Source organism: Macaca fascicularis, chromosome 18 (assembly GCF_037993035.2).
Source record: "Macaca fascicularis isolate 582-1 chromosome 18, T2T-MFA8v1.1".
Classification (NCBI taxonomy): Eukaryota; Metazoa; Chordata; class Mammalia; order Primates; family Cercopithecidae; genus Macaca; species Macaca fascicularis.
The window spans coordinates 37,595,506-37,618,584 of NC_088392.1; the positions used below are offsets into that span (position 1 = coordinate 37,595,506).

The window sequence follows — 23,079 nt, forward strand, 5'->3', positions numbered from 1 at the left end:
TTTCTGTGGATGAACTGAGGTTCCTGAACAAATTCTGGATAATAAGAGCAAGTACTCATTCTTTCATGCTGCAAGTGTCCATGCTAGGTACCTGTGTGCAGGGGCCTTTGAAAACAGTATGCTGAGAATAGATAGGGCTCAAGAACAGTATCTCCAATTGAACTTTTAATGAACTCCCGTAGGCGCCAAGAAGGCGGGCAGATAAGGAAGAGCATAGAAACAAAGAACTGAGTAGAAGGTTACATCTGGGAAAAGAAAGTTTGTTTTGCATTGCATTCTTTCTCTGACATGGGGTTTATGGAGTATAAATAAAGTGAGGCGGAGGCTCTGAGTGCGGCCGCCATGTTCTCTGTGTGTCTTTGTCTTTTGTGTGTTCTTTCATTCTCCACCACCCCCGGCACAGACCCCAACAAGTGGCGCAGCGAGCAGGGTCAGCACGGGTGAGTAGGGGAGAACAAGAAGGGGAACCCCCTAGGGGCGGGTAAGGCCCAGATATTGTTAAGGGGAACCTTCTTAAGCTTTCATTATGGGGAATTCCATCTCTCTGGCCTCAGAATATTTACAGCTGTTTCAAGGACTATTGCTGTCTATAGGAGTAGAAGTGAAAGAAAAAGACTTTGAAGTGATTGTTTGCCCATGTTGAACAACATTGTTACTGGTTTCAGTACCAGACTAAAGTGCAGCTGAATCACAGAGAATGGTTACAGGTAGTAAAAACTCTGCTTAGAGCTCCCCAGTTAGGGGATATTATGCCTCTAAAATTGTGGACCTTGTGTGACTCTATCACTCAGACATTAGAGTTACTTGAGACTGATTCAGAGTGTGGTAATGTAGCCACAGGAGGAAAGGTATCTGAGGATTTGGAAAAAAATAAAATAAAATAAATCTGAAATGGAGCCCATTTGTGCCAGGATAACAGAGGATGGTGGGGGTAGCAAAAGGGGGAGAAGAGAAAAAGCCAGCTCTTCCTTTTTCTAAGGGAAATTCTGACATGCAGTGTATTATGGAAGTGCTTCAACAAATATTACAGATACATTCTTCTAATTCACCTTTGCGAGCGTTCCCTGTTTCTTTTCCTTCTGCCCTGTTAAAAGAGGATTTTCCAGTGCCTCCAACCCCCCAGCTTCCTTACCTTTACCTTTGTTTGGCAAAGTTGAAGCCCTATTCACATCAGACATACTTTAAATTTATACTAAACAGCTGTTTAATATGTCAAAACCAGTGTATATGTATATCTTGTTGTTTGTTAAAATATTATGAGTATTTCAATAGTTAATAAATAAGCACATTAATATTAACTATTAATATTAATACAGTATTAATAACCCCAGCTAGGAAATTGTTATGTTATAGGGGTGCATAGGTTCCACCAAGTTACACTCCAAACAGAAGTTGAGTATTCGAGCTGCTTAACACATTAACTACCTCTTGATATTTTCTGTGTTTTTAAATTTTAACCATTGTATTGTGTATGTAATGATTCTCAATTTGGTATTAATATACATATTTCCTAGTGAGTAATGATGTTAGACATATAGGTTTATTGTCATTTCCTTGTTCTGCTACTTTTGGTTGGGTTATTTGCCTTTTCTTATTAATATGTTGAGATTCTTTATATTTGGGGATATGAGTATTATTATATATTATATATACTTTTAATTAAAAAAAAATTTAAGGAGCTGGATCTGTTTCCAATTATTTGTGCTTCTTTTGCTCCTAATGCTCAGTTTTCAAATGGTGGCAATAATGTCCAATTTAATGCCTTACAAATTAAATTTTTAAAAAGAAATGAAAGCTGCCATTTCTAACTATGGACCTCAATCTCCTTTTATCCTTGGTCTTCTTGATATTTTTCATCAGAAAATTTGATAATTCCTATAGACTGGAAGACTTTGGCGAAGGTTTTTCTTGATCGTTCTCAGTGGTTACAATTGCACAGCTGGTAAATGAACAAGGCCATGTGTAGGCTAGGAAAAATATTATGTGTGATCCCCCTGGACCCACTGAGGAACAACTCACAGGCACGGGCCAATATGCTACTCTTAATGCTCAGGCTGGTCTAGATGATGTTGCCCTTACTCAAATCAAGACTTTGTTTTTAAGGGCCTGAAATAAGGTAGAGATAACAGGAAAATGTTCCCTTTCCTCTGTGAAGATTTTACAGGGCACAAATGAACTATATCCAGATTTCGTAGCCCGTCTTCAGGATGCTGTCTTCAAAATTGTGGGTGCTGGCCTTGCTTCAAAAATTTTGTTACAAACATTGTCTTTTAAAAATGCTTATGCTGACTGTTAAAAATTGTTAAAATCGTTAAAGGCCAATGGGGCCAATTTAGATAAATATATTAAAACTTGTGTTAGTGTTGGAGGGGCTATTTATAATGCTCAATTATTTGCTGGAGCTTTGTCTAAAGCCTTAAAAGGAAATAACAAACAAGGTGTTTGCTTTCAGTGTGGTAAACCTAGACATTTCAAAAAAGAATGTCATAGAAATTGAACACTTTTATCCCTCAAGGCAGAAAGCTGCCTTCAGAGGTGTACAAATATTGTGGTAAAGGTCGACATTGGACAAATAAATGTTGTTCCAAAACTGATAAAAGTGGAAATTTACTATCTCCTCTCCTGGGAAACGGGAGCCGGGGCCCACAGGCTTGGGGCCCCAACAATTACAATACAAGTCTACTACAATATTCAGTGAGCAATGGCCTACAACATTAAGGAATAAATTCAAGTCCTCCTTAAGGATCCCACACCTTACCCCAGTTTCTCAGCTTTATGCGGCAACTAAGCAGAGCGCCGCTGCTGACTTAGCTATTACTCAGCCTTATACTTTGTCTCCTAATAGAGGAGTATATAAATTAGCTATTAGAGTGTGTGGCCCTTTGCCAAAAGGACATGATATTACTAATAAAATTTTTATTTTGATACAAGTTTCACAATTTATACGCCTAGAGGCAGGGGAACGTATTCTCAATAGAAAGGGTTTCGTAGCACAGAAAAAACTGTTTTTTGGGAAACTTTAGTTTCTAATCAAAAGCCCTTATGTTCATTGCACATTAATGGGATAGTTTTAAAAGAGTTAATTGATACGGGGGTGAATATGTCTATTATTTGTTTAAATTAGTGGCCTATACAATGGGAAAAAAGACAAGTTTCAGTTATACTCACTGGCTTGGGTGCTGCTTCTGTGATTTATCAAGACGTAGAACCTTTAACCTGTGTCGGTCCTAAAGGTCAACAAGGTCAAGTGTTTTTTTTTATTTTTATATTGTTCCTATCAATATTAATTTTTGGGAACAAGATCTTTCACAACAATTTGCTGCTTTTTTAAACATTCCTCATATTTCCACAGCTGCCAAAAATATGATGTTCAAAATGGGCTACAATCCTTTAAACTCATAGCCACCACTCCTATTTAGGTGAAACAGTGACCATTATTTAAAGAAATACTTAGGACTCTAAAAGAGTAAGTCAAAAAACAAATGGCCGAGAGGAATATAAAGCCAGGTATTTCTGCATGGAATTCCCGTCTTTGTCTTGTCTTAAAACTATAAATGTTTACATTAAACCTAGGGAAAGTTTACAGCCTGGTCTTCCTAATCCTGCCCTTATCCCACAAAGTTAAAACCAGAGAAAAGTAGCAAGATGCTTTTGTATCATTACAAACTCAGCTTTCTTTCTACTCACTTAATATTGCCACAGAAAAAATTTAACTGGATTTTCTTATTCAATATTTAGGTTATACCTTGGGGGCACAAAATATTCGACCCCAAAAAATTCAAATTCGACGTGATCATTTAAAAACATTAAATGATTTTCAAAAGCTTCTAGGAGACATTAATTGGATGCGTCCTGTTTTAGGAATACCAACATATCAGTTATAACATCTTTTTTCTATTCTAGAAGGAGACAGTCACTTGGACAACTCACGCCATTTAACTCCTTTGGCTTTACAGGAACTCCAGCTTGTTGAAGAGCAACTTCAAAAGGCCCTTCCTTTTGTTTATTTCATACTTTACCTTCTCCCACAGGAATGATTCATCAAACTAGTCGACTACTAAAATGGATCTTTTTGTCCAATAAAATATCTAAATACTTGGCTACTTATATCGATCGTTTAGCTGAACTGATCATCAAAGGACGGCATCACTGTCGACAACTTTGGGGAGGAGATCCTTCCTTAATTATCTCTCAATTCACTCATAGTCAGATCACTTATCTTCTTGCAACTTCTGATTCTTGGCAAGAAGCTTCATCAATCTTGAGTTACAGTTTATCCTTATCCCTCGGTGCAATAGGGAGAATTGTTTGCTATTCTCATGGTCTTACTTGATTTCCCTACTACTGGTTGTAACATTGTTAGTGATTCTCAATACACCGTTTATGTTACTTCTTATATTTCTCAGGCCACTTTACCTCTTTGTGCTACTTCTTCTCTTCAGAAATTCTTTTCTTTGTTATCCTTTACTTTGAGCCAACGTCGAGCTCCTTTATTCATCACTCATCTTCGTTCTCATTCTCAACTTTCTGGACCATTAGTTCATGGTAATACTCAGATTGATTTGCTTTTAATCGGCCACCTACATGCTGCAGAACAAAAATATACTCTACATCACACTAATAGTTCTGGCCTTCAACGATGGTTTCATTTAACTCATAAACAAGCTCGTTCTCTTATTCGAGCTTGTCCTTCCTGTGCTCCTTTGAGCATTCCATCCTTCCATCCTGGGGTTAATCCATGAGATGTCCCTTCTTTTGGATGATTAAAATGTTCATCATACCATTGATACCTTTTCTCATTTCTGTTATTACTCATCTCTTAGTTTGTTTCGCCATCATGGGCATTCCTCTTATACTTAAAACTGATAATGCCCCTGCTTATGTCTCTCATAAATTACAAGTTTTCTTACAGCAATACAATATTCAACATATCACCGGTATCCCGGGCAACAGTCAAGGTCAAGCCATCATTGAGCGTGCAAATTTAACTTTAAAAACTTAACTATTAAAACAAAACAAAAAGGGGGAAATGAGCCCCCCAGAAACCAGATTTTGAAACCAGATTTTGAAGGTTCTTTTTACCTTAATTTTTTTGAATCAATGGAGACAATTGCAAGATTCCGCTGCCTTAACCCATCTTTCCTCACCTCCCTCGGTGATAGTCCCCGCTGACAGTTTAAAGGTTTGGTATCCTAATGAAGAAGGTAAGTATGTTCAAGGGCAAGTTCTAAAACAGGGACGGGGCTATGCTCTTGTCCTTACAGGGAGCGGACCTGAGTGGTTTCCTACAAGATGATTGAAACCCTGTTGAGAAGAAAACTGGATTCAGCATGCATTTCTTCCTTTGTTGGATGTGCCTCAGCGGGGGACTTATTTCTCTTAGTGAGGCTTTGTATGAATATTGGACTTATATTCCCTTTCCGCCCTTGTATCAGGGAGTCGCCTGGGGGGAGGCGGAAATTAAGGTTTTCACCAATGATACTACTTGGATGCCATCCCCCTATATAGACAAGGACAATATAGAACGGGAAACGGGAATTATAAACAACACATATCAATTTGGAGTGGAAGGAGTTCCAATATGTATGGGAAATAGTTCTCATTGTCTCCGAAGATCGCATGAAGCCTGGGCTGTTCGTTATAATCATAGTCATGTGGCTGCTAATACTGTTATTATTGTAACTAGAAGTTTTTAATATAATCATACTGTATATAGTAATGAAACTATTCCTAGTTCTTTACTTTTTTGTCCTATTCTAGAGGTTTCTCCTAATATTGAGGTGCTGGAGTGACAACAATGTCGGGGAACTAAACCCCGGATTTTATTAGAATACAATGGGATGCAAATAACTGATTGAAGTGTGCACGGTGGTTTTCAAACAAAATTTAGTCACATACCTTTGAAATGGCACCGGGTAAATGAAAGTATTGCTGCTAACAGTAATGAAACCTTGGTATGGCGTGAAGGAGGCCTGAAGTACAGAGTTATTTTTGGAAGTTGTTAGCTGCAGGCGATGCCATTAGCACTTTTGTGGGGAATATGCCCCTTAATCTTTCTAACCTGAATAACTCCTTTCATATTCAGTTACATCGAAATACCTCCTGATATATTATTGCTTGTGTCCGTAAGCCCTACCTATTATTAGCAGGGAATTTGACATGGGATAATGATACGGGGATTGTTAATTGTACAGATACGTGTACATTTTTGTCTTGCCTCAATCCTTCCTGGTGGCACAACTTTACTGAGGATATTTATATCCTCAGGGCTCGTAAGGAAATTTGGCTACCTGTTAACCTTACGCGACCGTGGGGGGCATCACCTCTTGAGACATATATTTGGACTTCTCTCCAGCGAACCCTCCGTGCCCTTGGACTTATAATTGCCTCGGTGATGAGCCTTGTCACCATCGTCTCCACTGCGGCCATAGCAGGGCTCGCTCTTCATCAAAGCATACAAAATGCTGAATTTGTGCAGCAATGGCACGAACAATCTCACCGGTTATGGCTTCAACAACAAAACATTGATTCTCAACTTGCTGAAAGATTGGACAACATGGAACAAGCCTTGGCATGGCTTGGAGATCAGCTCACTGTCCTCAGTACTCGGATAACATTACAATGTGATTGGAACTCCACTCAATTTTGTGTAACGCCTGTGCTTTTTAACATCTCTCAAAATTGGACCGTAATCAAAAATTATTAATAGGCCATAAAAATATTAGTTTGGACATCCAAGAGCTCACTCAGAACATTTCTGAAGCATTTCGACAACAATTACACGTGTTGTCCAGAACTGTAACCCTTCAGGAGCTGGGTCAGCGCCTTGCTGCCTTTAACCCATGGACCCAGATGAAGACATGGATTTCTACAATCTCTGGAAGTATATTGCTTTGGGCACTTGGATTGGGTCTACTTCTTTTGGTGATTTGATGCTCCCTCCGTTGCCTCCAAAAACAAAAGAAAACACAAGAACAAATATGGGCTACCTTTTTAGGATTGAGGCAAAACAAAAAAAAAGGGGGGGGGGGAAATGCAGGGCCTTTGAAAACAGTATGCTGAGAATAGATAGGGCTCAAGGACAGTATCTCCAATTGAACTTTTAATGAACTCCCGTAGGCGCCAAGAAGGCGGGCAGATAAGGAAGAGCATAGAAACAAAGAACTGAGTAGAAGGTTACATCTGGGAAAAGAGAGTTTGTTTTGCATTGCATTCTTTCTGCTGACGTGGGGTTTATGGAGTATAAATAAAGTGAGGCGGAGGCTCTGAGTGCGGCCGCCATGTTCTCTGTGTGTCTTTGTCTTTTGTGTGTTCTTTCATTCTCCACCACCCCCGGCACAGACCCCAACACCTGTGCTATACTAACAATGAAACTTCAGAGGCCTGGGTGCTGCCTAAGAAGTTCCTGATGCCATCCTGTGAGATTCTGAGCCAACATGGGGCCACCTCAACTTTGTCCTCTTATGTACCCAACCCATTGGTTTCAGCAAAGCCACATTCCCTGACAACTTGCAAGTGAGGCATGAGTACCTTTGTAGAGTGTCAGCTCTGAGGTGACATCAGTCATGCCCTCCAGGTGCATTAGTAACGAGTAGATACTGAGAAGAATTCAGAAAAACCATGACAACATAGTCAATTAGATTTTTATCATCCATGGGTTTTCAATTATTCTAGTGAGATAAGACATAGATATATGACAGAGTATGCTTTACAAGGGTCTATATGGTTACTTTCAAAGTCAGAATGCAAGTTAGCATTCAAATAAGAGAATAATCAAAGTGAGGTGGAGAGGGTATGGAAGATTTTTTTGGAAGAAATAAAATCTGATCTGAACTTTAAACAGTGAGTAGGATTTTGACTCAGAGAAGAGAATTAGAAAAACGAAAGGCAGGAGATTTGATGTTTGTTTGTTTGCTCTTGTTATATGGGTATAGATTATTTAAGCAAATTCTGTATGCTCTGCATTGTGATTTTGGCTTTTCCCACTTCTCCCACTGTCAGGAGGTCTGTGTTTACACCATCATTTATTGAGTAATGTTATAAAGAGTATTTACTAAGAACTTTTCTGCAAGTTGTATGCTAGTCCCTATAAGTTTGGCAATTATTAAGCAATACAAACTCACTTTTGTATCTGGATGTTTGGTTCTTAGCTCAAAGTATTGTCAATGTAATTGTCTTTTTAAACAAACAAAATAACTTTTATTGTGTAGTATTTTCTTATTACAAAAGCAATAAAAACATGACTTAATACCACAGGATGGATTTTCCCTGATGCTGATCTTGTCTCACTACTGAAAACACATAGAAATGCTGAATAAAGCCCAGGCGTGGTGGCTCAAGCCTGTAATCCCAGCACTTTGGGAGGCTGAGATGGGTGGATCACGAGGTCGGGAGATCGAGACCATCCTGGCTAACAAAGTGAAACCCTTTCTCTACTAAAAAATATAAAAAAATAGCCGGGGGGGTGGGGGTGGCAGGCGCCTATCGTCCCAGCTACTTGGGAGGCTGAGCTTGCAGTGAGCTGAGATCCGGCCACTGCACTCCAGCCTGGGCGACAGAGCGAGACTCCATCTCAAAAAAAAGAAATGCTGAATAAATTTTTTAGATTTTCATACAGTAACGTTCACTCCTTTGGATGTACAGTTCTAAGAATTTTACTACATGGATATATTCATGTAGTAAATACAACCACAATAAGGAATGGAATGATTTCATCAATCTCCAAATCATACTCCTTCTGTCCCTTTGTGCGATGGTTAATATTGAGTGTCAACTTGATTGGATTGAAGGATGCAAAGTGTTGTTCCTGGGTATGTCTGTGAGGGTGTTGCCAGAGGAAATTAACATTTGAATCAGTGGACTGGGAGAGGCAGACACACCTTCAGTGTGATGGACACCATCTAATCAGCTGCCAGTGCAACTAGAACAAAGTGGGCAGAAGAACATGGAAGAACTAGACTTGCTGAGTCTTCTGGTCTTCATCTTTCTTCCATGCTGGATGCTTCCTGCCCTCGAACATCAGACTCCAAGTTCTTCAGCTTTTGGACTCTTGGGCTTAATACCAGTGATCCGCCAGGGGCTCTCAAGCCTTTGGCCACTGACTGAAGTCAGCTTCCCTAGTTTTGATGTTTTTACACTTGGACTGGCTTCCTTGCTCCTCAGCTTGAAGATGACCTATTATGGAACTTCACCTTGTGATTGCATGAGTGAATACTCCTTAATAAATTCCCCTTCATATATACATCTATCCTATTAGTTCTGTCCCTCTAGAGAACCCTAATACACTTTGCCATAAATACTTCCTCACCTCAACCCCTGGTGACCAATGATCTTTTCTATGCTCCTGTAATTTTTTCTTTTCCAGAATGTCATATAAGTAGAATCATACAATATGCAAACTTTTGGGACTGCTTGTTTCACTCCAGATAATGCCTTTGAGATTATCCATGCTCTATGTATTTATAGCCTGTGACTTTTTATGCTGAAGAGTATTCTGTGATACAGCTGAGCCACAGTCTGTTAACCTTCACTGTAGGACATCTGGGTTGTTCCCAGTTTTGAGTGATTTTGAATGATGCTGCTCAAAGCTTTGTGTATCCTTTCTGACTAAAGATAGATTTTCCATTCCTCTAGAGTGAATAAGAATGGGATTGTAGGATCATAGGCTAAGTGTATGCTTAGCTTTATAAGAAATTATTAAGCCATTTTCCAAAATAGCTGTACTATTTTGCATTCCTAAAAGCAGCAATGTATGAAAGTTCCAGTTATTCTACATCCTTGTAAGCACTTGGTATTGTCTTAAAAATAAATCCATTGGTATAGGTGCACCATAGCATTAATAACACAGACTGTGTTTTCTTGTGTTTATTTGCCTTCTGAATATCTTCTTTGATGAAATGTCTGTTCACATCTTTTGCTCAACTTTGTATTGGGTTGTTTGGTTTCTTACTGTTGGGTTTTGAAAGTTCTATGTATATTCTGGATACAAATTCTTGGTCAGGTATGTAATTGCAAATATTTTCTCTCAATCTGTAGGGTGTCTTTTTATTATCTTAACAGTGTCTTTTAAAGAGCAGAAGTTTTTCATTTTGATAAAATCTAATTCATCTATTTTTCAATGGACCATGCTTTTGGTGTTATTTCCGAGGACTTTTTGCTTAGCTCAAGGTTGCCAAAACTTTCTCGAAGTTTTATTCTAAGAACTGTGTAGTGTTGAATTTTTACATTTCAGTGTATGATCTGTTTTCAGTTGATTTTTGTATAACATGGAGATTTGTTATTTATTTTTTACATATAGATGTCCAATAGTTCCAGCACTGCTTTTTTTTTTTTTTTTTTTTTTTTTTTTTTTTTTTTTTTTTGAGACGGAGTCTCGCTCTGTCGCCCAGGCTGGAGTGCAGTGGCGCGATCTTGGCTCACTGCAAGCTCCACCTCCCGGGTTCACGCCATTCTCCCGCCTCAGCCTCCGAGTGGCTGGGACTACAGGCGCCCGCCACCACGCCCGGCTAGTGTTTTTTTTTGTATTTTTTTTTAGTAGAGACGGGGTTTCACCATGTTAGCCAGGATGGTCTCGATCTCCTGACCTCGCCAGCACTGCTTATTGAAAAGATGCCTTTCTCCATTGAATTATATTTGTTCCTTTATCAAAAACTAATTGAACATGCATGCATAGGTTTATTTCTAGACTTTTTCTTCTGTCCCATTTATCTGTGTGCCTGTGTTTTCACCACTGCAATCCTGTATTGATTATCACTACAGCTTTATAATAAATCTTAATATCTGAGTATGCGTGACTTCCAATCATATTCTTTGTAAAAGTCCTTTTGGTTATTCTAGTTTATTTGACTTTCCATATAAAGTTTAGAGCCAGCATTATTTTTCTATAAAATGTATACTCCTGGGAGTTTGATTTTAACTTTTGTTATAGTTATAAATCAATTTGGAAAAAAATAACCTCATTACTATATTGAGACTTCCAATGTGTGAGCGTTAAATATCTCTCTATTTATCTAGGCTGTTATTTATTTATTTCAGCATCATCTAGTTATTTTCAGCATGAAAATATGTACATATTTTGTTATTACCTAAATATTTCACATTTTTAAAGCTATTATGAATTGTATCATTGTTTTTGTTTTAGTTTCCAACTGTTTATTGCTATAATATAGACATATAGTTCATATTTGTATGTTGATCTTATATCCTGAAACATTGCTATAATCACTTATCCCATAATTATTTATAGCTTCCATAGTAATTTTATATAGACAATCATGTTGTCTATGAATAGGGATAGTTTACTTCTTTCATTTCAATCTATATATCTTTTATTACTTTTCTTGATTTATTGCATTGACTAGGATTTCAAACCTGTTAAGAGTGGTAAGAGCACACATTTTTGCCTTTTTCCCATCTTAAAGGGAAAGTGGGCATTTTTTTCCTATTAAATATGCCAGTAGCTGTAAGTTTTTATAAAGGGTCTCTTTTAGATTGAGGAAAGTTATAGTAAACAAAAGTAAAATGAGTCACATAGAGGAATAAGATATTTACAATGTATACAGCCAACAAATAATTAATATTGAAAAGTAAAAAGAATTCGTGCAATTCAAATAGGAAAAAAGCTGACAACTTAGGTAAAGGCTATATTCAAAAATTTTACCTAGGAGGGATATGCAATGAAGGTCGGAGAAGATGCTAAGTCTCATTAGTTTCAAAGTTAGGCAAGGTTTTATGTTATGTTTAAGTTTTGATGTTGTTGAAAGCATCTTCTTTATAATTACATTTTTGTAAAAGAAAGATGGTTTATTAAGGAAGTCATCTAAAACTAGAGGCACTGGTTTTTTGTTGTTGTTGTTGTTGCTTTTTTTTTTTTTTTGGAGATGGAGTCTCGCTCTGTCACCCAGGCTGGAGTGCAGTGGCACCATCTCGGCTCACTGCAACCTCCGCCTCCCGGGTTCAAACGATTCTCCTGCCTCAGCCTCCGGAGTAGCTGAAACTACAGGCGAGTGCCACCACGCCCAGCTGATTTTTTTGTATTTTTAGTCGAGACGGGGTTTCACCGTGTTAGCCAGGACTCCTGACCTCAAGATCCACCTGCCTCAGCCTCCCAAAGTGCTGGGATAGCAGGTATGAGCCACCGCACGTGGCCTACAGGCAGTCTTTTGATGTTTCATAGCTTTGGAGACATTATGACTGAGTTTTATAAATTTAGTTGTAGGTAAAGTTTTAAAGAAGTCCCATTCATGAAATTGTATTAGCGCTTATACCAGTTATGGTTTATGACTTCACAATTTTCAAGCATGTTTCATGAAACATAAAAAACTTTTCAAAAACAAGTTTCATAGCACGTAAAGAGTAAAACATGAACACCAAGAGACTCTATCTCTTTACATTGTTTGAAAGTAAAACCCTCGCACAAGAAATCTGTCAACTATAATTATACAAAATCAACTTTTCTGTTTTATTTTCTCTCAGTCTCATTATTTATCAGGCACATTCTCTGTTTAGCTCTCTGAGTCATAAATAGTCTGTAACCTTGACATTTCTTATCACCAAAGAGAAGCAATTTACAACATAGATTCTTCACCAGCAAAATATACTTAAATTTAACTAATTTACTTTAGAGTTTCCTTTTAATTAACATGGATTAATTTAAACAGAGTCATTTTTTTCTTCCTTCACTTTAAAAGGGGGGCTTATTTCACATTACTTATCAAGTTAGAATGAATTGTAGCAATAAGGTATTGTTTTATTCCTGAAGGCTAATAAATAGAAAAATTTAAGTTTGATACTCTCAAGTATTGGCAATTGTATGGGGGAAATGAGTACTTTTGCATGTGTCTGTGTAAAACTACTACTCCATGTGGAAATAATTCCTTTACTTTCTATCATCAATCCATTTTTATGATCTTAGAAAATTGTGGGCAGATACAGAAGAGAGGAAAGACACTGGACTAGCAGACCTAAATTCTCACTCTAACTCTGATTCTTAGAAATTCTATAATCATAGGCATGAAAAATCCAATTCAGAATGAGAAAGGTAAATATATCGGTGGAAAAAAATACAATTTTTTAACATTATTTACTGATCAAATTAGTTATATCATTGCCTCCATATTAAAAATACCACAAGCTACTTTTTTGGAGAGATTACCAACCACTAGTCATTATTCTTCATGTTTTTCATGTTTTTATAAATGTAATTCTTCCAATTATTTATAAAACAGATACTGTATTACCCATGGTACAGCTAAGGATTGAGGCTCAAAGAATAACTTGGTCACAACAGTAGTGGAGCCACAAATGAACCTGGGGCAGTTCAACCCCAAAGCTGTTGTTGTCTTCAATACATCATCCTGTTTCCATTACTATGACAACTGAAGTTTGGTCTGACCACACACTCAAGATTCAGTGAAGCCAGTTTCTCTAGGGCAGCGAGGATTAACATGATCATTCCTAGCTAAGTTCAAATCTTTCACATCCATTTTCTTTCAGATCCAAGTTGTCAATAGCAACAACAGGTTGTGCAGTAAAATAAATGTGGAACAAAGCCTCAACTAGCTCTCTTTCTTTCCTTGCTTCTTGACTACTAGTTGACTAACTAGCTGGGAAATGACTTCTTTGTAGCTTCAAAGAGAACTTTGTAATTGCCCTTTGACCTCCTATGGCATATTCCCAATGAAAGCTCTGATCGTTTCACTCTTATTTGCAAATGTAATCATCCACTGTTTAATGTAAATTCATGCTACCTTTTTCAGGATTACCTTCCACTAGCTTTAGAAGAATTTCAACCATTTTCTTCAAGCAGGAAACAAATATTTATGTTCAATGCACACCACAGCACTCAATGCTTCACTTGACGAGTATGCATCCTTTGGAGGAGTTTTGGGAAGGAGCCTTGGGAAGCCAAGGCTTAGAAAGGTGCTAGAAGATCCTGTGTGGCTCTCCTTAGCCCCCAGGCCAGAGACTGTTCTCAAAAAACGGTCCTGACACAGAAGTGTATTTTGGCCAATGCTTGTTCTCTATCCCATGATTTTGAAATTCAAATCTAAAAATTGAAAACAGCCCTTGGTGCGTTGGGCAGAGAAATGAGGAAGCCTTCTTTGCAGTAGTTAAGTGTCCAGGAAGGTTTTAGTTTGTTTATTTGTTTTAATTTCCAGAGAGCTCCTGCCACTGATGGCCCAGGGACTGACGCTGGACCCAGGGACCCCTGGCTGCCTGTGGTTTGCCAACTCACACAAGTGCAGTTTCCTGCCACCTGACCCTTCAGGCAGCAAACTGATGTCCAGTTGATTTAACACCAACAGCAGCAGGAATTTTTTCTTAGAACATCAGTCAGAATTGTTAACCTTAGTTGGTGTATCTGCTAAAGTTGCCCTGGCTTATTCTATTTGGAGCAAAGGAATCCTCTTTTATGTATACATTTAGGTGTGAAGCAAAACCTCAGTGAAAAGTTATAGCCAGTGGTTATAAAGGACAAAAGTGCTTTTATCAGTTTAAAATATAAAGAGTATTTTTATACTTCAATTACTTCAAACAATGAAGTAACACTTTAAACAGCCAACTTAAGAGTATGAGAAGGTAGGGTGGAGTATGAGAAGGTAGTATGAGAAGTGAAAGTGTAGGTATAGCTCTTACAACATTTAAAAAGAATGTATATATTTTTTTATTATACTTTAAGTTCTAGGGTACATGTGCATAACGTGCAGGTTTGTTACATATGTATACTTGTGCCATGTTGGTGTGCTGCACCCATCAACTCGTCAGCAGCCATCAACTCGTCATTTACATCAGGTATAACTCCCAGTGCAATCCTCCTCCCTCCCCCTTCCCCATGATAGGCCCCGGTGTATGATGTTCCCCTTCCCAAGTCCAAGTGATCTCATTGTTCAGTTCCCACCTATGAGTGAGAACATGCAGTGTTTGATTTTCTGTTCTTGTGATAGTTTGCTAAGAATGATGGTTTCCAGCTGCATCCATGTCCCTACAAAGGACACAAACTCATCCTTTTTTACGGCTGCATAGTAAGAATGTATAATTAATAATTCATTGACCTCAATATACTAAACTTATCTAATCACTTTCAAACATACAAAACTTAAAAACAGCATACTTCAAAATAACTTACAGGCCGGGCACGGTGGCTCAAGCCTGTAATCCCAGCACTTTGGGAGGCCGAGATGGGCGGATCACGAGGTCAGGAGATAGAGACCATCCTGGCTAACACGGTGAAACCCCGTCTCTACTAAGAAATACAAAAAATAGCCGGGCGAGGTGGCAGCGCCTGTAGTCCCAGCTACTCGGGAGGCTGAGGCCGGAGAATGGCGTGAACCCGGGAGGCGGAGCTTGCAGTGAGCTGAGATCCGGCCACTGCACTCCAGCCTGGGCTACAGAGCGAGACTCCGTCTCAAAAAATAAAAAAATAAAAAAATAACTTACAATGTTGGACCAGGCTACCCAAATCATCATCAGATGATATATTATAGTGTTTTCCTCCAGGGACGTAAGGTAGGGCAGCAGCTCCCAAAATTGCATCTGGACAAAAGATGTGGCTTATGCTCTTTTACCTTTAAGCTTGTACCTGCCAGATAGTCTTTCGGAGAGGAGTATTTTTGCCTGTTGAACATAGGTTTTTTGTCATGTGCTATGAATTTTGTTTGTTGTGGAATGAATCACACTGGCATATATGGATGTCCAGGAGAAAATCATGTATCTGTTCCTCCCTGTCTCTAGCCCTGATCCCAACAGCAGCCTGAGGTTAGGATTGCTTAAAAGTCAAAATACTTAGCCCATAGTGGGCTTACAATAAATAGCAAATGAATGATGAAGTGAAGGATTTGTAGAGCTATGAAGAGTGGTTTAAAATCAGCAAATTTCTTCCAGATAGAAATCTATCCTCTTTAGCCATCCGAGTTGATACTGTTTCTCTGGGAAGACAGAGAAAAAAAATGTGCTTGTTTTGCTTAGTCTTAGCACTATTCTATTTTCAATTATTTATATTCATCAGAACAATGCCACACCTTTAGTTGATACTCAATGAATATGTGAATGACTAAAGCTTTCACAAAATCTTAAGGCAAGCTATAAAAGATGCCTAATTTACAGCCACCACCATCAGAGGGAGGCATGAAATGAGGCAAAATGTACAAGTCTGCCAAATTCAGCTTATCATTCATTCATTGTTAATTCAACAAATACTTATTAAATCCTACTATTTACTGGGTAATGTTCAAAGTGCTTTGGATACATCAGTGAAGATGATGGCTACTAGCATAGAGCTTGCATTTTAGCTAGGAGGAGATAAAAAATAGATGATAAATATAATAAATAAGTTATATAGCATATTAGTGATGTGTGCTACAGGAAAAAAAAAGAATAACTACAGCAAAATGAGGAAGAATTGGGCAGGTGGAGGGGGTGACTACAATTTTAAAAAGAGGGGCTTGGTAGGTTACATTGAAAGGTAACATTTGAGCAATGAATTAAAGAAAGAGGGGGCTGGGTGTGGTGGCTCACACCTGTAATCCCAGCACTTTGGGAGGCCGCGGCAGGCGGATCACTTGAGGCCAGGAGTTTGAGACTAGCCTGTCCAACATGGTGAAACCCTTTCTCTACTAAAGATACAAAAATCAGCCAGGCATGGTGGCAGGTGCCTGTAATTCCAGCTACTAGGGAGGCTGAGGCAGGAGAATCGCTTGAACCCAGCAGATGGAGATTGCAGTGAGCTGAGATCGTGCCACTGCACTCCAGCCTGGGCAACAAGAGTGAAACTCCCTCTCAAACAAACAAACAAACAAACAAACAAAAGTTAAAGGAAGTGGGTATCTGAGAGATGAGGCATCGGGCAGGTGGAAGAGTCAAAGGCCTAAGGAGGAAATTATTCCTTGACATGTTCAAGGAATAACAAAGAGACCAAAAAGGCTGCAATAGAATAAAAAGGGAGATTTGAGGGCAGGGAAGTAATGGGTGTTTGAGATCAGCAGGTCATATAAGGAGTGTAGGCCCCTGCAACGACGTTAGATTTTTTCTGTCTGCCTTAAGAAGTGATTGCAGTAGTTTGAAGAGAAGGTTATAAAATTTAAATTTGTTTTTTTAAAAATCACATTTTCATGTTGAGAATAGACTATGAACAAATATAGAAACAGGTAGACCATTTAGCAAGCTACAGCAATAATCCGGGTAATATATGGAGGTGTTGGAACATGAGTGGTCTCAGTAGGGTGCTGAGAAGTGTTTAGATTGTGGATATTTTGAAGATAGAGATAAAAGGATTTCCTGATAGTTCAGACATAGGGAATAAAGAAGACTCAAAGACAACTCAGGTTTCTTTGAAAGATAAGGTTGTATCAATTAAGCTGGAGGAGAGCAAGTGTCTGGAAAGCAGGTGAAGTCTTCACTGCTGCCATTATTGAGTGTGAGATGTCTACTAGACACACATGTGGAGATATTAACTAATTGCTGGCTGAACAAGTCTGGAATGCAGTGAAGAGGACTGGAATAGACCTTTAAGTTTTGGAGTCAGTGGTATTTCAATGAAACATAAAGCCATGAGATTGGACGAGATCATCAAGGGAATTTGTGTAGATATGAAAGATAATTTTTGTTTGGTTTTTAAAGACAGACATAACAGAATTTTGTATGGTGTTGGGAACGTTCCAGGGCAGAGGATAAAAATGGTGTTTCAGGAGAGAGAGGAGAAGATTAAAGAGCAAGTAGAGGGGCTGAAGATAGAGAGGAACATGACACAGGTAGGTAAAGAGTGATATAGTTGTGGGCGTCTGCAGAAGCTCTCTTCTGAGTGTTTCAATTTGCTTTGGAAAGTAAGAAAATATGAAGCAAGGTCATCAGCTAGGTGAAGACGAAGGAGAAATTCTGTGTGTGTGTGTGTGTGTGTGTGTGTGTGTGTGTGTGTGTGTGTTTTCCTCCAACCTTATCCAATTGCGTCGGAGTAGCCATAGGTAGTGATTTGGTGTTAACTATAGTTGTAGTTTAATAGTGAATAGAGAGAAGGGAGTTATACAAAGAAGTTAGTGTAATTATTTTTTTTCATTATACTTTATGTTCTAGGGTACATGTGCACAACGTGCAGGTTTGTTACATATGTATATATGTGCCATGTTGGTGTGCTGCACCCATTAACTCATCATTTACATTAGGTATACTCCCTAATGCTATCCTTCCCCCCTCCCCCCTCCCCACACCCCACAACAGGCCCTGGTGTGTGATGTCCTCCTTCCTGTGTCCAAGTGATCTCACTGTTCAACTCCCACCTATGAGTGAGAACATGTGGTGTTTAGTTTTCTGTTCTTGCGATAGTTTGCTGAGAACTAGGTAGTGTAATTATTAACCATGTAATTTAAATTAGATTAGAAGGAAGAGGGAACATCAAAAGACAGTTAACGAGGGTAGATAAATGGATTAGAGTTTCCAGGTAGGGATGGAGAAAAGGATAATGAGGATTGTTGGGATAGGGATCTGTGGTGGCCATGAGCTACCACCCCTCAGATCTCCAAGTACAGGGAGTATAGTTACCCAATGGTGCCAGCCTGTGAGTTTTGAAATCTATCATTATGTTTTTGGTGAGGTCAAATGTCCCAAAATTATGTCCACACCAATAACTGAGTGCAGGAGGGATATTAAGGTGACTCGTTCCTGGAAGATGCAGGAGTTTCCAATGGGCAACTTTGGCTAAAGGATCCCCAATAAGATCTGAAAAACTTTCTTAAAACTTCATTGCAATCAAAGACTTTTCCTATCCTAGCTTTTGTCCTTCCCTTTCTCCTCCACAGGGCCTGCACTGCCATCTGAAGGTTCTCCCCACATCAACTACTTTCCTTCCCATTTTTGTTCATTGACATTTTCCCAATTCGATCTCCTGTACTTCTAATTGTATCTCTATGTGTGCTTCTCAGAGGACCAGAAGTAATTCAGTGAAGCTGAATGAATGGATTGGAAAGATTAGAACAAGCAGCATGGAATTAAACTGACAGAGGGAGGAGTTGTAGGTATTAGCAGCTACAATGTCTAGGATATGTCCATGGAGAGAGAGGCTGCTGTAGAGTGTAGGATACGCTTATTGGTGGAAAGGAATCCAAGAAACTGAGGGTCAGGGTGTTGGAAGAATCATTTTTATGTGTTCTAAAATTGAAAATAATTAATATAGGAATCCAGGAGCTGAAAAAACATCAAAAAATGATGGGAGAATAAGATAAAATCAGAAGGTAATACCAAAATGAAAAGTAGAGAATGATGTAATCTGATGACGTGATATTTCAAGCTAAAATGTTTGGGAAGTAGGGAGAGAAGAAAGGAGAATGGTCTGATGTGACAGTAAGTAGCAAAGTGGTTGCCTACCCCATTTCATTCCCAATTGTAGGAGGGTCAAGAGAAGAAACAAAACCAGTCATATCTTGAGAAGGTTTTAAGAATAGCTGTGTCCTTACAGGCCAGTGCTATTAGTATAGTGGTATTCAGTGGGGAGTGATTTTAAACCACTCTGCCTTCCCTCTACCAGGACATTTGGCAAACTGGGGTGGAAGAGCTACTGGCGTCTAGTGGATATAGGTCAGGGATACTGTGGAATATCCCACAAAGCACAGGACAGCCACCCACAACAAAGAATTATCTGACCCAAAACGTCAATAGCATTGAGGTTGAGAAACCCTTCCTTAGAAAACTAGGGTAAAAGAAATTTCAGAGAGGAGGCTGAGGGAATGGGATTTTTGCCAGTCATGATTTTGAATTCCAGAAGGCACAGTGGAACGAGTTCAAAAGTTGGGAAGAAGTAGCACAGGTACATCTAGTTCTAGATCCTTGAGGAATCGCCATACTGTTTTCCATAATGGTTGAACTTCAAGGATCTAGAACTAGATGTACCATATGACCCAGGCATCCCATTACTGGGTATATACCCAAAGGATTATAAATCATGCTGCTATAAAGACACATGCACACGTATGTTTCTTGCAGCACTATTCACAATAGCAAAGACTTGGAATCAACCCAAATGTCCATCAGTGACAGACTGGATTAAGAAAATGTGGCACATATACACCATGGAATACTATGCAGCCATAAAAAAGGATGAGTTTGTGTCCTTTGTAAGGACATGGATGCAGCTGGAAACCATCATTCTTAGCAAACTATCACAAGAACAGAAAACCAAACACCACATGTTCTCACTCATAGGTGGGAACTGAACAATGAGATCACTTGGACTTGGGAAGGGGAACATCACACACCGGGGCCTATCATGGGGAAGGGGGAGGGGGGAGGGGGGAGGGGGGAGGGATTGCATTGGGAGTTATACCTGATGTAAATGACGAGTTGATGGCTGCTGACGAGTTGATGGGTGCAGCACACCAACATGGCACAAGTATACATATGTAACAAACCTGCACGTTATGCACATGTACCCTAGAACTTAAAGTATAATAATAATAATTAATTAATTAAAAAAAAAAAAGAAAGCACCGTCTATGAAGCAGGAAGCTCTCACCAGACACCAAATTGGCTGGCACCTTGATCTTGGACATCCCAGCCTCCAGAACTGTGAGAAATAAATTTCCATTGTTTACAAAAAAAAAAAAAGTAGCACAGGAAGGCGGAACGCACAGATCCTTCTGAGAGCACAGTTTGGAGATGAGATATGACCAAGAGGACCGGCATTTCTCATAACTCATATAAATGAGATAATACCTACTTGTTGGACAGGGTTGCAAAGCCTCCCTCTTCACTGTTTTCTTCAGTTTTTGTGGCTGCCCCTTTACTCTCACCAGTGATAGTGAAGTGCTGGAAGAGGTATGGACTGTGGTTTCAGTTCCAGTGCCTTGGATTCATCTGGATTCCCGCCCGAAAGAGGCACACATACCCCTACTGTATGTGTTCTGGTTCGTGTTGACCCTTCAACTTTTCTCTTTTCTGGGTCTTTCTTTTTTGTTGTCACCCCTAGCTCCCTACTGGTCCACCTCCAAGTCCTTAATTTGCTCAGAAGTTCTAAGAGAAGTTAGTAACATCCTTGATAAAGGACCACCACTTTTTCTTTCCTGAGTGATAACTCTCCCCACAACACCAGCCACCCACATACACATCCCAACCAACACCTGCCTGCTAGCCATTTCTTCACCTTAGTGCGTGGCTTAACTACCATTTCCAGATGGACATGTTAAACCTACTAAATAATAGTGAATCTGAACAAAGACTTTTAATGTTTTCAGAAAGCATTACCATTGATATTTCAGACAGAGGCAAAACTACTATTAGACTTTTAAAATTATACTACCCAGGTGGCCAATTCTGTTTCAGAGTCTTTATAGATGATACAAATGTTTATTAATGTAGTTACTTCCTCATGGTTGAAAGATTCCACAATGACAAATTCTAGAAGACAATAGTGAGATACACACTGAGAAGAGTTGTATCACCTACATCACTCTCTCCTTGTATTCCTATTTAGCTATTTACACAGATTAGAAACTGTTGCTACCATGGTTTGGCTAGAGCTTCCCCTTTGCCACCTTTCTCCTAATTGTTTCCTTTCCTCACAACACACTCTGCTATCAATTTCCCTGCCCACCTCCCTTCTCTCTTCTCCACCAGCTGGGTTAGATTCACCCAGGGCCTTCATCACACTACATTCTTCTTATAAAACCATTTTTTCCTAACTTTTTTGTAATTCTTGGTTTATTTACTTTTTGCCCCACAATAAATTGTGAGCACCATAGAAGCAGGAACTATTGGATTGCCCATCTTCATATATACAGAATTGCACGAGTGAGTAACTTTAGCTCCATAAAAGATGTGTGGGGCTCTAACAGTGCTGGCATTTTGTGAAAAATTCTGAACTATGGGAGTTATAAATTACCTTTACTTTTTTCCTCCTATTCTTTACTGTTATGCAATCAATTCTTGCCACTAACCACCATGCTGATTTCTACCAGTGCTTCCTATAGTTTTACTATCCTGCTTATTTCTATTCTGCTGTGGGATAGGAAACCTCAGGTAATGAAAGGTGTGGCAAAGCTAAATGTAAGTAAGTAGGCTCTGAGTGAGGGCATAAAAAATACTTTATGAAAAAAAAAGATAGGATCTTTTGGGTCAGCAATTTTTGCAAGTTATTTTTTGTCTCTCAGAAGCCTTTTTCTCCTCTCGCATGTAACTCAACTGTGTGCTAAAGAGTGGAGTCCTGAGATAAAGCAAAGCTGATCACGTTTACATCATGTTGGTGGTGGGTTGAAGTGCTATTGTCCTGTACCACGAGTGTCATCTTAAAGGTGAGAATGGTGTCTAACTTCTGCTCCATACTCTTAAGCGCATCATACATTCCTTGAGTATTGCTTAAGTCTTCAATGAAAACCCTTGTCTGATTTTATAGCACCACTTCCACTTAGTCACAAAAATTTAATATATAGTAAAAAATGTAAATGTCTTATATATTATTTTTCTTTTTCTTTTTACCGTAAAGCAAGATAAATAGTAAGAACAAAACTTTAAAGGGAAAGAGTCTAGTTCTACTTCCAGTTCTAGCTCTATCATTTAACAAGGTAAACAGACATAAGGGGAAAAAAACTCTCAACTTAAAAAAAAAACATGAAGATAATTAAATGCTTAATTCACAGGATTTAGATGAGAACCAAATGTCTAATATGGGAGAAAGTGTTTTGTAAGCTATGAAGAACTCTAAACATTGCTCTGTTAAATCTAGAGGAAAGAACAAAGAGATTAGGCAGTTACCTAGGTGCAGAGAAAAAGAGAAAAAGGAAGAACTGATACGAGGAAACAAAAGATGTTTTGCCTAAACTCAAAGACTGTACAATCTATTTACAGTAACAAGATTTTTATATAAGAGACAATTAGTGAGCATTACCAAACAATACATGTAATCAACTGAGAAATTGTGGGGTATGGAATATTAACTGCTTTAGGACTCAGAGAAAGGAGACGTATGTGAACTGAGTAAGTTAAGAAAGGCATCTTAGAAATAAACTGTTTATTTTTTAAATCTTGGAACTGTAAACAATTTATAGTTTCAACCCCATCATTTCAGAGATGAAGAATCAAAGAGTGCATCTTACTCCCTTC

General features: G+C 38.8%; 1 long non-coding RNA gene across 2 annotated transcripts; it reads left to right on the forward strand.

The window, feature by feature from the left end:
- The first annotated feature begins 331 nt into the window (after positions 1-331).
- On the forward strand, positions 332-9,842 carry LOC135968227 (uncharacterized). Of its 2 annotated transcripts, none has more exons than XR_012427312.1 (2): positions 332-440; positions 5,265-9,842. It is a non-coding gene; the product is annotated as an uncharacterized lncRNA (long non-coding RNA). The 2 variants fall into 2 exon arrangements; XR_010582840.2 differs by having other exon boundaries at positions 3,904-7,292.
- The last annotated feature ends 13,237 nt before the right edge of the window (positions 9,843-23,079 follow it).